Source organism: Haemaphysalis longicornis, unplaced genomic scaffold (assembly GCF_048455015.1).
Source record: "Haemaphysalis longicornis isolate Haplotype H1 unplaced genomic scaffold, Haemaphysalis longicornis Haplotype H1 scaffold_7, whole genome shotgun sequence".
NCBI classification, from domain to species: domain Eukaryota; kingdom Metazoa; phylum Arthropoda; class Arachnida; order Ixodida; family Ixodidae; genus Haemaphysalis; species Haemaphysalis longicornis.
The window spans coordinates 131,791,920-131,805,396 of NW_027526422.1; the positions used below are offsets into that span (position 1 = coordinate 131,791,920).

Sequence of the window (13,477 nt, forward strand, 5' to 3'; positions counted from 1 at the left end):
TTTGTAGACCCTATTTCACAACTGAAATTAAACCTAGCGGAGGATGCAATTATAACGTTGTCTCCTGATTTCACTCTGCCTAAGGAATCGCCAGTTTCTGTGGGTTCTGCCAATCACGTTCGTTTCGACAAATTGAAAAAACATCGAATCAACTTTCTCTGCTACACCCACATCCGCTACACCAGTGTTGGAGCGTGCATTGGTATAGATAGCTAGCAAATGATAGTCGCCCGTGTTTCGTGTTACGCCGCGGAGTGAACACAGCTACCGCTGACAACAATATAAGCGAGACTTCATGAGTTGAACGAAATCGCTTTGGCAACGGTTCGTTGCCGCGTCGTGTACTCGTCCGTCTTTGTGACAATTGGAAACCTCTCACCAACTTTTTAATAACAATTATTCATTTGACCTATCTTTAATAAATAAGTTCTTTAAGGGATATCACAACATTACTCGTTTGACTCCCTTCTTTCAGTATCCCCTGTCCCCGGGGGAGTCGGCTCCAGCGGCCCCTTTGTTGTAGCGTACACGACCGCGACAACACATTTAGTGACGCTTTGAAAATAGGCCAATCCATGTTCCCACGCTAGGATATAGCAACTTAGTTCATATCACGTAACGCGGGAGTATGAAAAACCTACACGGAGAAAGGTCTGAGAAAGCATGCCGCCTATTCCCAACTCGCTAAGCCGGAAGGAGACAAACGTCTTATCACAGCTAAACAATACAACCGTATATTATTTCTCTCTTCCGCTCTTAAGGTGGTTCGGAAGAGCCTTGGTTCCACCTGCGGCGTACACTGAGAGTGCATGTGATCAACGGCGCCATTCCCGTAGCTCGTATCTTTGCGCAAGCTTTGCTCCCGTTATGCATTCCCTCGTGGGAACGCCTTCGTTCCAAAAAGGATGGAGATTTTATGAGAAACAACCTTTATTGAAAAGGCACGTTGTGCTGGAGGACTACCGGAGAAAGCTGCGATTCTTTGTTCGAGTGTACTTCTTGCTCCATGTGATGAAATTGGGTTTGTATTGTCGATGAGTTCTGTCTTGCGAGTGCTTGTCCACGAGTTGTATCTTGGCTAGATCATTCCCTTGCGTGGGTCGTCTAATAAAAGAGAGTTAGGATATATTTTAGGGAGTGAAAACGGATACCTAGGGACTCTAAAAAAGGTACGAAAAAAAATAACGTTATTATAAAAACGTGTCACTGCAACCATTCAGACTTGGCACTGTTGCGCCTCAGCTCAGCCGAGGCCGCTGGACACGACGTCGCCTTTCAGCCACGGAATATTCAGCCACGGAATATTCATTAATGAGGAGAGCAATGTACAAAAACTCACAAGCGGAGTATTATTGTAGTGTTGGTTAAAGCAGCCCAGGTGGTTTAGTAATCGCCTGGCTAAATGTGGGGCATCAACGTACGCCAGCTGTTTCTTGTGGCTGTTAAGGCGAATTCGTGCTGTGGGGCACGGGCGGAAGCCTTACACAGCGGACGATGTTATGAATACTTTTAATTATTTCCTAAGAAAAAAAACCAAACAGGTGTAATTGAAAAACTTTCCCGTTCACAAGATTTTCGAACACTTACAGCTCATATGGAGTCCCCAATTAGTCTACAGTTACCAAGGTGCCGAAATAAGTAAATTTTATGCACGTATTAACTCTTACTCAGTAGTTACGTAAGCAGAAGTCGTTGGGGTTAAATAAAATGCTTACGGCTTTTTTCCAGTGACATCTCACACGAATAACGTAAGTTAGCGGGCGGACATCGTACCCAGATATTTTCATTTTTATTGGTGTTCTCGCTCGAAATAATGTTCGCCTTCCCGGTAAAGTTATCTTCGTCATTGTATGAGACACATAACTGCTGGCGACACTTGACGCAGTGACGGCAATTTATGTTGGGATATTGAAGTTTTTTAAAGCGAAGCTTTCTCTGTCCCACTTGTGGCGGTGGTGGAGAAAACGTACTCCAGAAAAGCCAACTTTCTTCAATGGCTTTCCACAAAGCGCACATCAATAACACACCGCATAAACAACAGAATGTCTTTACATGTATAACGGGTTTGATAGTGGTAAGCGAATGCAGTTTAGCGTCATACGTTTGAGTGACGATGATGATGATGATGAAATTATTCTCTCACAGGCGCACAGATAGCACGTTGATCACGCCACACGTTTAGCCAATGGGACGCCCAAATCAATGAGAACGCTCAGCTAACCGAATAAGCACATTCACATGTCCCAATCATAAACTACTAGATACAGAATCATAATATCAGATTCGGTTAGCTTATCGTTGTCTTAGATTTGGGATTCGGCTGATTGCATTGTGTACCTTGAATGTGTACCGGAGAAAGCATTGCGTTTCAACCATCTTTCTGTCAGAAAGCAGCGTTAGATATTTTACTGGGCCACTGGCCCACAGCCGACACTCCTCGAGCCATCGTCCTAATGGTTTCTTTTTGATTACCTCATTCTCTGCAGATCCTCGTCGGATTCGTGGTGGAGAAGAGCATGTCGGTTCCACGTTGACGGAGTGGGGTGTCGTATCATCATTAGCATCAGCGGTTACCCCGACTGATTAGATATTAACTTCAGCTAGCCGGTGTTTTATTTCCGATAAACATTGGTTGCGTTTGTGCTCTTCCCAGAAACAATGCCAAATAACTTACTGGGGCTGAGCACATTATTTCTACTGACCTCAAACGGGGCAGTTCCTGCGATTGTCCCAATTCTTCGCACTACGGAATGTGGCCACGCGAAGAAAAAACTTTGGTTGATTCCTCTGTCATAAGAATGGGTAAAACACAAAAGTTAAATGTTAAGCGACTTCTGCAGCTGAGCATAATTTGCTGGTCGGCGGCTGTCTTATGGGTGGACGTGGCGAGCGACGTCCTGCTGGCGGGTCGCTTCAGAAAAGGTGTGCTGGCATCGGTTCCGTGACGAACATGGCGTCAGTGAAATATTGGTGTATCCCGGCATAAAACACTTTCGTGTTAAAATACAAAAGCCGAATACGAACAACCGTAAGTATAAGGTACTCTTCAGTACTAAAGGTTGCTTTCCCGTAAGAAGACCCTGTGTGCAGGGGTGCACCCTTTACAGGCCACTTGCTTTGTTGTGCTGGCGTCACTTCCATGACGGATAGGACGTAAGTGAATTCTTCGTGAATCCCGGAATAAAACACTTTCGTGTGAACAGAGACAGAGAGAGAATAAACGCATATTGGAACGAGCAGGAAGAAAATTGAGCGACGGATGATCTTCAAAGCTCTAGTTTTTTTGTGCCCGTTTGTTTCTGTTGTACTTGGAGCAGCCGAAGCTGGAAACTGTTCTTAACAGCAAAGTTGTTGTTACTAGCCGTAATTCCCGCATTTCAATAAACTCCCCGAGCACACACCCACTTAGGGAGATTGGCCAAGATTGGCCAAACAGAAAAACTCCAGCGTTCGCCGTAATTATGGAAACACTTGCTCGGAACAAGAAAGACACGTCATAACGTACGCCCCTCGTTCGTTCGTCCTCGTGTCGTCGTCCGCATGCGCTCGGTACCGTAGAAAAGCCCTCGCGCATGGCAACCTCGAAAAGACACCCTGCTCGGGAGAGGTCAACTCGGCCGCCGCATTCTCTACAAGGCATTATGGATAATTAGAGACGTGGCTATGTGCGTGCCACTCCTTGTCGAGACGACTTGCAGATCCCGCCCCCGCTGCGTCGCGTCGATGAAGATCTGGTAAAAGCCTATAATGGTGAGGATGACTTTGCATTCACTACAGGCCACGAAGAATATGACGACATTTTAGATGCATATGACGGCGATTAGTAGCACCGCAACTATTTGTGTTTACTTTTCTCTCACCGCTCTTCGACTCCGTTTTTAACCAGATGTTGCCTTTCTTTCTCTGCCGAAAGTACAACTAACGTGTATTCTTAATTAAAAGACTACGTATACTGTCGGTTTAAACGCATAAGCCATGCCAGCAGTTTAGTAGTTTGTAACTGCCTTGCCTGTAATAATTTGTGTTAAAGAATTCCTACACCGGTTATCCAGCCGGTCGAGAAGTGGTGGAATCCAGTGACAGACGGAGAGGGACCTGTAATTGCACGGATCAGGGAGTGGTTTATAATTTCTAAATCATAGAGATATCGAGGAGTACGTTTGCAAATATGAAAGCCATAGAATGCGCCCGTGGGTCATTGCTCTTGCTAGCACTTGGCATGAGGCTTGTTGGGCACCGAAATATTTGTTGTATATTCGAGTGATGAGATGCATCGTGGCATGCCAAGTTGTACGGAGATGCCTTATTTAACTGCGGGGGCTGTTACAGCTTCCAAGTTGCAGACCAAGCAGGCCTAAATTTTCATTTTTAGACGTGATGTCAGTATACTTGATGCAGAGAGTGGTGGTCTGGGATGTACCGTGTCTCGCCTGCCATTGATGCTGAGTTCTGGTTTACGAGGGAAGATTTCCAGGTTAAATGTACATAAAGACTGAGCCAAGCTAAGAATTGGATCAATTTTGTGGACAGCGTGGATGTTCCTGCACCAAACGTCCGTCAATTCTTTAGTTTAAGTGGTGATTACACACTGCACACCAGTTCCTGCCGCCATCGTGAGTTTGCATTAAGCAACAGAAACTTTCCCTGCTAAAGTGAGAAGTATCAGCATTGGTTGGGTGCCACGTTTCGTCATTTCTGTCACTGCCAATTGGTTTGGGAAAAACTACTGCTACCGAAAAGCTTCATGTCAGCCAGATATGAATCTAGAAGTTTTTCCGTGTGGTATTTTTTTCTTTCTGCACTCAATATCAATTCCTCGTCGTTTTACGTTGGGTTGTTTACGCGTGGCACCACCGTAGGCTACAGATATTTATTTCTTAACATGTGGAAGTCCAGGCCATGCCCTCACAAAATCGTGTGATATTACGGATGACAGTTGAAACGAGGCGTTTCTGCGGCTGCCATTATTGACTACCTGGTGGTACCCATAAACGTGCGGCTTTGGCTTCACAATAATCTAGCACAAATTCTAACGAAACATACACACGTCATTGCTACTTTATGGGTTTCGTATTCAAAAAGATATGTTCAATTCCAATGGGCGATGACTTAATCTTTCCCGTGACATAGTGAGGGCAATTCTTTTGAGAAAAGCCCCTTTCGAAGTATAAATTACTTTACAGGCTACGGTGCCACCAGTTGTTCCTTGCAGTTGTGATCCTGGTACTAGCCGCCTGGAGGTTTTAACTCTTTACATTTACCGCCCTAAGTTAAGGTACCCGCTGTAAAATTCCCAATAACATCACAAAAACCACGACACAAGAAGAGAAATGGGCATATCCAGGGTGCCGTTTTTTGGACTCTCCTCTTCTTGTGCCGGGTTTCGACGCCGCTTTAGGCGCAATGCTCCAACTCGATTAACTATTCTAGCTTGCGTTCTAGCTGCTGCAGAAGTTTGCAGCGAAAGCCCATGCGCTCAGTCAAACGACCGAGATCTGCCTTTAGACGAAAACAATCATACGTGTGTGGATGTAGTCGTTGACAGATACCCCGGCTTGCTTGTCATAAAGCACATCACAACGACCCCAAAGATACCACTACAACTACCACAAAACCGGCGCTGCAGTAACGAAAAATTAAAGCCGTTCCACTCAATGTGAAAGCTGTCAGAATTTCAGAGCAGTGATTCGCTATAATAGGCTGTAGCGCCGTTATCAGCTCACTGCAACCACCCAATCCAATTCAAATTTCCCCGCCATCGCAGTGCTTGCGTGCCCCATGCCTGAAACTGCGCCAGCGAGAGTTCTTTTTGTACTTCTTTTCCTCCCGCACTTGCCGGCGTTGCACTGCCACTTTTTTTCACTTACTATCGTAAAAACAAACCCAACGAGCGTTCCTACTAAATGAATGCGGGCACTGCCGGTTAATTACGTATATTTTGCCTCAAATGTGCCTACAGTTTTGTCTGCGCTAAACAACGGAGAGATGTATGAGAAGCGCCAGCGGTTCACGAGTTTCGAACGCTTATGACTATATAAACCGCTTAACTTTTGAAGCCTCTTGGTTACGCCACGACGACAGCGGCTACGGCGGAGCGCCGTGTGGCTCTTCTTGGGTCCAGCGAGTGAGCTACGTCGTCAGGGCGAGCCCCTAAAGTGCCCTGCACTTAAACTTGAGCCTCATGCCAGGATCTTGGGTCTGATCACGTTGCTCTTGTCTTTTTCTCTCGAACATTACGGGTTAATCACTGCCAGGGTTCGTTGTGGTGCATGCCTGTAACGTGTGAAACACGACATAATTACGGTAGTTCATGTACTTTCAACAGTTGGTTACTTCCGGATTCCCGTGACGTCGTACCATCGTCTACTTCAGACAATTTCATCCAAGCAAATTACGCGCTCATGCCACAGAATGCAGTGTGCCCTAGCAACCGCAGCGTCCGGAGCACCAAACGACGCGCACCCATAAACTGCAGCTGTACGCATGGCGTGCTCGATTAAAGATAAAGTTAAGAGGTCCCCAGATCGAAATCGCCCTCGGAAAGCGATTGCTTTTGTTTTATTGTTCCAATTATGTGCCAAATTTGGAGTTCGTCTACGTTATTAGGCCCGATAAAGCACATTTCATTTCGTTTCATTTAATATACCGTTACAGGCCCGGAGGCATTATATGAGGGAAGGGGGAGGGTCAGATAACAAGGTTTTCAAACGTACCATTGAACAGAACAGAAAAAACAATCTCGGAATAAATACACGAGAGCAAAAAAAAATACAGGCGACGGAAATCTTTAATTAAACTCGCGAGGAGCACGATCAAATGCAGAGCATTTCCGGGGGCGCACGACGTTAAGTAGTTTGCGTTACGTTAATGTTGTTGCACTTGTGGCAACTGCTGACGAGAGAGCGCTCGTCAGCAATAATTTGAATGAGTCGACGATATAAGGCGCGTCGTAGCGTCCCATTCTGTGTCGGCTTTGTGGCGCAGTGGATAGAGCACCATGTACATTGCGTTCCGCCCGCAGGGTCGAGGGATCGAAACCAGGTGCCGGATAGTATTTTTTTTATATAGTGTAGGGGGAGGGGTGCGGACTACGACTACGGACGTCAACGCGGGTGACATCGTGAGTTACTGAAATGCTCTGCATTTAAAATCCCCCCAAAATGTACAAACGTAACACTGAAGTCTAGGGAACAAAACTTTTGTACAAAAAGCAGTTGCAGCATCAATAGCACCATCAAGGGACATTAATTACCTGCGCTTTCACTCTGCTTGACCTGGTTTCCCTCTCCACCTCACCATCTGTGCAGCCGAGGACCCCGTACAGTCAGGATTAGTTTGAAGGTTATCGCTGGAGCACCGACCAAGCAAGACGACAGCGCCGTTCCGTGGCACTTTTTAAAGCAAAGCTTTTTACCTCTACCCCCCAAGGGTTCTTTCGCGACCGTTGGTGTCACCAGAAAACTCCAGCGAAAAAACAAAAGAATTTACTGGCACCACCGGGAACCGTACCTGGAACTAATAGACCAATAAAGTGAGAGCCCGTTGTCTTACCGATTCAGCTACGAGCCCACGCGAAGACTGGAGAGACAGGTGGTGTACTCACCAAGCACATCTACGGGTTTACCCCCTGCGTTCTCGCTGAATGCCACGTGAAAGCGTCACGCGACCACTCACGCCCGTCTAGCGGCCCTGTGCGAACCTTGCTCATGTGCTAAGAGTTACAAAAATTAAAGGAAGCTCACACTAATGCATGGCATCTCACTTCTAGTACGCCAATGTGCTAACGCCTGTGGCCTCCAGTGTTCACGTAAACAATCACAGCTCCTTGTCGGCCGCGCTCACGCCAAACCAAGGAATACATTCAAATACTCCTTGATGGCCAGGCCATCACTTCAAGCCCCAGCATCAAGATGCTGGGCCTACATCTCGAGGCTCGTCTCCTTGCAGCGCATCAAAAACAGCATTAATCAAATCATACACATGATCGGGCGAGTTGCCAGCAAGAAGCGAGGCCTAAAGGAATCCGGTTCCTTTCGAATTATTGAAGCTTTTGTCCTCTCGAGAGTTACTTACGTCAACACCCTGTCTTCTTCTCGACAAGGAAGACATAGAGATGCTTTATATAATGATTAGAAAGGCGGTCGAGCAGGCCATTGGTCTTCTCATGAGTGCGTCCACCCAGAGGCTGCTCTTCCACAACACGGTGGAAGAGCTGATAGAAGGCCATCTTTCTAACCAGAAGGTCCGACTCAGAACTGCGATGGGTAACAGCATGCTTCACCAGATTGGATGGGCAGCCCAGAATGTCACTACGTTTGACTTATTCCCAGACTCTTGGCGACTAAAACTAAAGATGCTATCTTTGCTTAGAAATATGAACCCCTCACTTGACGAGGGTCACCGAAAAGCACGGGCTCAAGCGCTAAACACCATTCTCGGTGGGGATCATGCAATTATCTGCACAGACGCCTCCAAACATCGAGGGCAGCAATACGCCATCATCGTGGCTACCTCCAGAACCAACCTCCATGCGTGTACCTCGCTTAGTACCCAATAAATGACGGCAGCAGAAGAGGCAGCCATCACCTTGGCTCTCGCTCAACCAGGGGTTCGGAGGGTAGTCATCGATTTCCAGCAAGCCTACTGGAATTACCAGTAGGGTTGGGTGTCCTGACCTACACTGCGCGTGCTAAAAAGCCACTTCCCAAACGGTTCCATTCAGCTCCTCTGGACACCCCCTCACGCTTCAATGGATCCAATACGCCCACCCAGCAAGCCTGCGCTTTTACCTCCCGTGCTATGGAGCTGCACGAGGACCGTCACCCGCTTGTCACGTTCAGGGAGATAACCCAGCATTATCGCCTTCTGAGACAGACCGTACCTTCGCCATCCCCTGACCTTTCCAGCGAACAACAAACTACCCTACGGCTCATACAATCCGGGCTCTTTCCCACAGCCTACGCGTCTTCACTTAATGTATCCGAATCACTACGACGCTGAATGTAAATTTTGCTCAGAAGTAGGAACACTCCCTCCCGTAATCGGGGTGTGCGACTTTAGCCCTGAGCACCCTCCTCTCTTTCCGTCAACTACCCAACAAGAGCAATGGGAGATGCTGCTGTCCAGGCCCTCTCTACCTACCCAGCTTCAGCGGGGGGACAGAACACAGGCCGCGCAGACTGCATATGGGCCTCACAGAAGAAGGAATCACTCCCCAGGGCTGAACTCCGGGCCGTTCAGAAATCTGAACAGAAGTATTTCTTCCTCCTCCTCCATTTCTGCCGCAAATCTCATCGCCTCCGTCCGCTGCGCAGAGACGGAGAAGACAGATCGTCTAACACCGGGTTGGAGCTTACTTTTATTTTATAAAAACAGTTTCCACTCTTGTGCTACACCAATACAACTCAACCAAACACCGTTCATGCTTCATGCATTGATTTAACCTTAACAAGAATATCTCTTTGAAGTCATAAATGGTGGGGTTAAGTGCATTTCACTTCTCTGTGGTTTTGCTATTTGTGGAGCGATGTGAGTGAATTTAAGTGACGTCGTATGGGTAATCGTTATGGGTTCCGTTTACAGCTTTGCTTTCCAACCACATTCACGGGGTGGATTGGCGCGATTTTTTTCACTGTTTTGTCTTTGTGCGTAGGTTTGCGTTTAAATAGCGATACACAGCCGTCATATCAGATTACAGGCGCTTCGATAGGACTAAAACGTTGTCATCAGCAATACTGCCTTCGCTATAAATTTAGCACGTTTGGCTCAGAGATACTGATCTGATGCATCTAATTTGTACTGATGTAGTCACGAGTAAGAACACCGCTCCATTTGTTATTCTTAAATGACAGTGTCTGTGCTCAAGCCATTTGATTTAATTTAGGCAGCCAACAATGCGCGTGTCAATTTAAACCATTAAGGAATGGTACTCTGCGGCTTTTCAGCATCCTTATTCTCCATTTACCTTGATGATGTGCCCTGTAAAGTGACCCATCTCCTTTATTGACACCAGAACGCTTTTTTCGTACTACTATTGGTTCCACTGTATGTCTACGTTTTGTAGAGGCAAAAAGGGACGTTTGGGTACCCCGGTACACTTTATACCTTAAGTGAAGATACTGGCAAGTGATAACATTAAAGCAACCTGCCCCAAATTGCACTTCAAGTTGTTCGTAAACGAGTTTTACGTAGGCTGTTTGCCTGTCTGGCTATACTGCAGATCTTTAGAGCACTGCAACGGAGCCAACTTAATATTTGCTGGCATGCAAGGAAGCCAGCCCTAAGTATACGTTATGCGGCGAAGGGGTTATTCAGCAATTTGCTGTAAACCTTGGCAGATAAAAAAAAAAACAGGGGAGGGGGGCTGGAGCCTCACAGAAGTTTTATGGAACCCCGAGGGTTGTTTGGGGACCAGTGAGCGAACGTTAGCTGGTAATAGCCAAATTGAAGTGTGCTAGGATAATAAATACCGCGTTTCTCCCATTTCGCTTCAATAATTTATTTTGTAGATTTTTTGTGGCACTTGGGAAGAGCCAAATTATATGTTGACATTACAGACTGTTGGATTTTTATGTCCATTCGTTTTTCTCTCGGCTCCTATCGTGAATATTAGGCGTACAGGTTCACAGTTGGTTTATTATGTACAACTAGAAAAGCAGCATGTATGATTGGTTGTGAACTGTCTATAAAAAGGTACCTGCCCATTTGCCAGCCTTTCAGTCTAGCCTTGAAGTAAGGTATTCAGCTGTAGCTATACACATACGATGTTTTACGTCAATACATTATATATCAGAACTATAAATGGTAAATATACCAGCCCCCAAAAGTAATTAGCAATGAAGGAACCCGTCGTAGACCATCTGACGCCATTTGTTACTTTCTAAATAAATTAATATATCAATCCTAATAAACTTCACAACAAGTGAATATAGCACAGCAAATCTACAGTTTAAAAAAATATGGACCACGAGATTAAAGCGAACTATATTAATTGCTTTCGAATAACAATCCGTGTGGCTCTCAATGCGTTCGTCACGTTAAAAATTGTTAGACCAGTTTGCCTTTTATTTTCGCAGCCTGGCACTTCTTCTCGTTGTCGGGTGACAACGGTGCATTTCGTTTAGCTTATTTCTCGGAAAGACAAAACAACAATGAAATCATGAACAAGGTCATTGTTGTCTGTTTCAACGCGATACGCCCACCCTAGCGACACGCGAGGTATTTCTCGGGGTCCACTCGCTCATCAAGTGGCGTTGGTGGAGGAAGTTTGTTTGCGCGATGATTATAACTCCAAAAGCAGCCGTCGTGGCAGATAACAGCCGCTACTCTCGTTCTAACTGAATAAACACACAGAGTGAGAAATGCAGGGATAAATTGGTCGCAGTTAGCACAGGTCAGGAGTAATTGGAGAATAATGGGAAAGGTCTTTACCTGCAGTGGGCGTACATAGGCTGGTGATGATGGTGGTGGTGATGATGATGATGTTAGGAATGCCTTGTGCTCGCTTGGAAACGATCTTTTGTTTTTACTGACCACCCACGTTCTCTGAATATGCTTATAAGCAGCACGTGCACTTGCTAGCACTCATAATGGATTAAAATCGAGCTAAGGTAAGGATCTCGCACGCGTATGCAATTTGCGCGACTGGCCCAATTACACGCCCTGCACCCCGTGAGCAACCCTCTCGGGAATATTCGCAATTTAATCTAGATGCTGCTGAAAAGGCAGTGCGGGCGACGTGGGTGGGAACTGGAATAAAGAGTTTCGCAAACGGCTTCATAAGACGACAATCTACGCATGCCTACACACTGCATCGAAGCGGTGGCTCTCGAACCCCTCATTAAACACTCCAATGAATTATAGCGGAAGCAGGAAAGTGTAATCAAATCTATGCCCCTCCCGGGCAGAAAAAAAATGCGCTTTAATGGCCCTGCCGCTGCTGGTACGGTAGCCGCTCTTCGGTGTCGCTGCAATACAAGTCGACCCCGGCGGGAGAACGTTCCGTCCGGGGGCGCTGTTCCACAAGGCCCGAGATTGAGCGTAACTCGGAAGACAGGAGCTATAGCGACGCCCACGTCACATGATAATATTTCGAGGTGGAGTCCAAAAGCTATAAAAGTGCGATTTATGCTACTTGCTGAATGCTGAGGGGGCGTAACCTGTCCAGGGCAGCGTGCTCCGAGAAGGCGGGACCAGGGCGTGGCGCATTTTTGTGTGGGTTCTTTCGGCGCACTGTTGCACTGGTGGCTACTACGGGCCAGCCAATTCAACTACTTCACTTCATTTTATTAATCCGTATTTCACTACGAAATTGATTTATTTCTTATTGCGGGCAGCCATACGACCTTTCTGTTTGATATTTGTCGTTCTAAGAAGCAGTTTTTGCCCATTTCTGCCATCGATGGCAGACAATGCAATCACGTGACTGAGGCCGACTAGCAAAAAAAGAAAGCGGGGGATGGAAACGCGCCACATAATGGCAGCTTGGTGTTACATTATCGAAACCCTCCGCCCGCTTTCTGATACCAAATTTTTTAGAGGGCACTTAGGTATGCTTACGGGCTTAGAAGGCGAAAGTCTGGCTATACTTATTAACAACGTCTTTAGTTATACATTGCAGTTACGTCTTTTTCCTCACTTTCATTTCTTTGTATTTTGGAACGAATTACTTCGACCGACTTCTTTCTTTCTATGCGGTGTTTGCGTCAGTTTCTTCTCTTTCATTACTCAATGAACTACGTCTGCAAGAAGACTCTGGCACACGCCAAAGCCTCCCTAGAGCCCGGGTTCTGCGCGGAGGTGTGCACCCGTCTTTCTCACGTGCCATCACGTCCAGATGTCACGCACTGTTCTACTCTTTCTTTTCCAATTCAGAGTTCTGTGCATTTTGAAAAAAAAATGTCCCATTGGCTCCCCAAAGCTCCCAATTGCGGGCAAATCGCCCGAGAGGGCATGTGTTACGAAGAAAGGAAAAGCAACAACCACAACTTTTCACATTTGTTTGCTTTATTTCGCTGTGCTCTTCCCCGCTCTTGTTCTACGAAGCTCGCCACGCTAGAGCAGCAGCTATCGTTGGCAAGCTTTGTCCAAAAGACCATAGGCACCCCCCCGCCTTCCCAGCTAGACCCCTGGAAGACCAACTAACGAGGAATTCCAGTGACCCCCTGGAATGAGGAGGCCTTAGCCTAAAGGGCAAATAAAAATTTTTCTCTCTCTCTCCGTTGCCCGCCTCCTTGAACCCCTGGCTGCCCGCCTAACCAACCTCGAGCACATCATTGCTGAACTAACACCAGCCACCCAGGAACAGGCCGAACGTATCGTACATTTGGAGAAAACCATGCCCGCTCCCCATAAAAAAGCCAAGGCGACTACTTCTCAGGTCACCCCACCATCCAGCCAGCCTGAGCCCCACATCTAACATGTCTACCAGGCCTCCAGCGTCCCACCCATCTCCCTCAGGACTGACTATTTGGCAGTG

The 13,477-nt window shown here is 46.7% G+C and overlaps 1 long non-coding RNA gene across 1 annotated transcript in view; it reads right to left on the reverse strand.

The window, feature by feature from the left end:
• Nucleotides 1-984: 984 nt before the first annotated feature.
• The window catches only part of LOC144145135 (uncharacterized), a 104,557-nt gene continuing 92,064 nt past the window's right edge, over nt 985-13,477 (reverse strand). The window contains exon 3 of the long non-coding RNA XR_013317434.1: nt 985-1,104. This is a non-coding gene — a long non-coding RNA (uncharacterized LOC144145135). The remainder of the gene's footprint in view (nt 1,105-13,477) is intronic.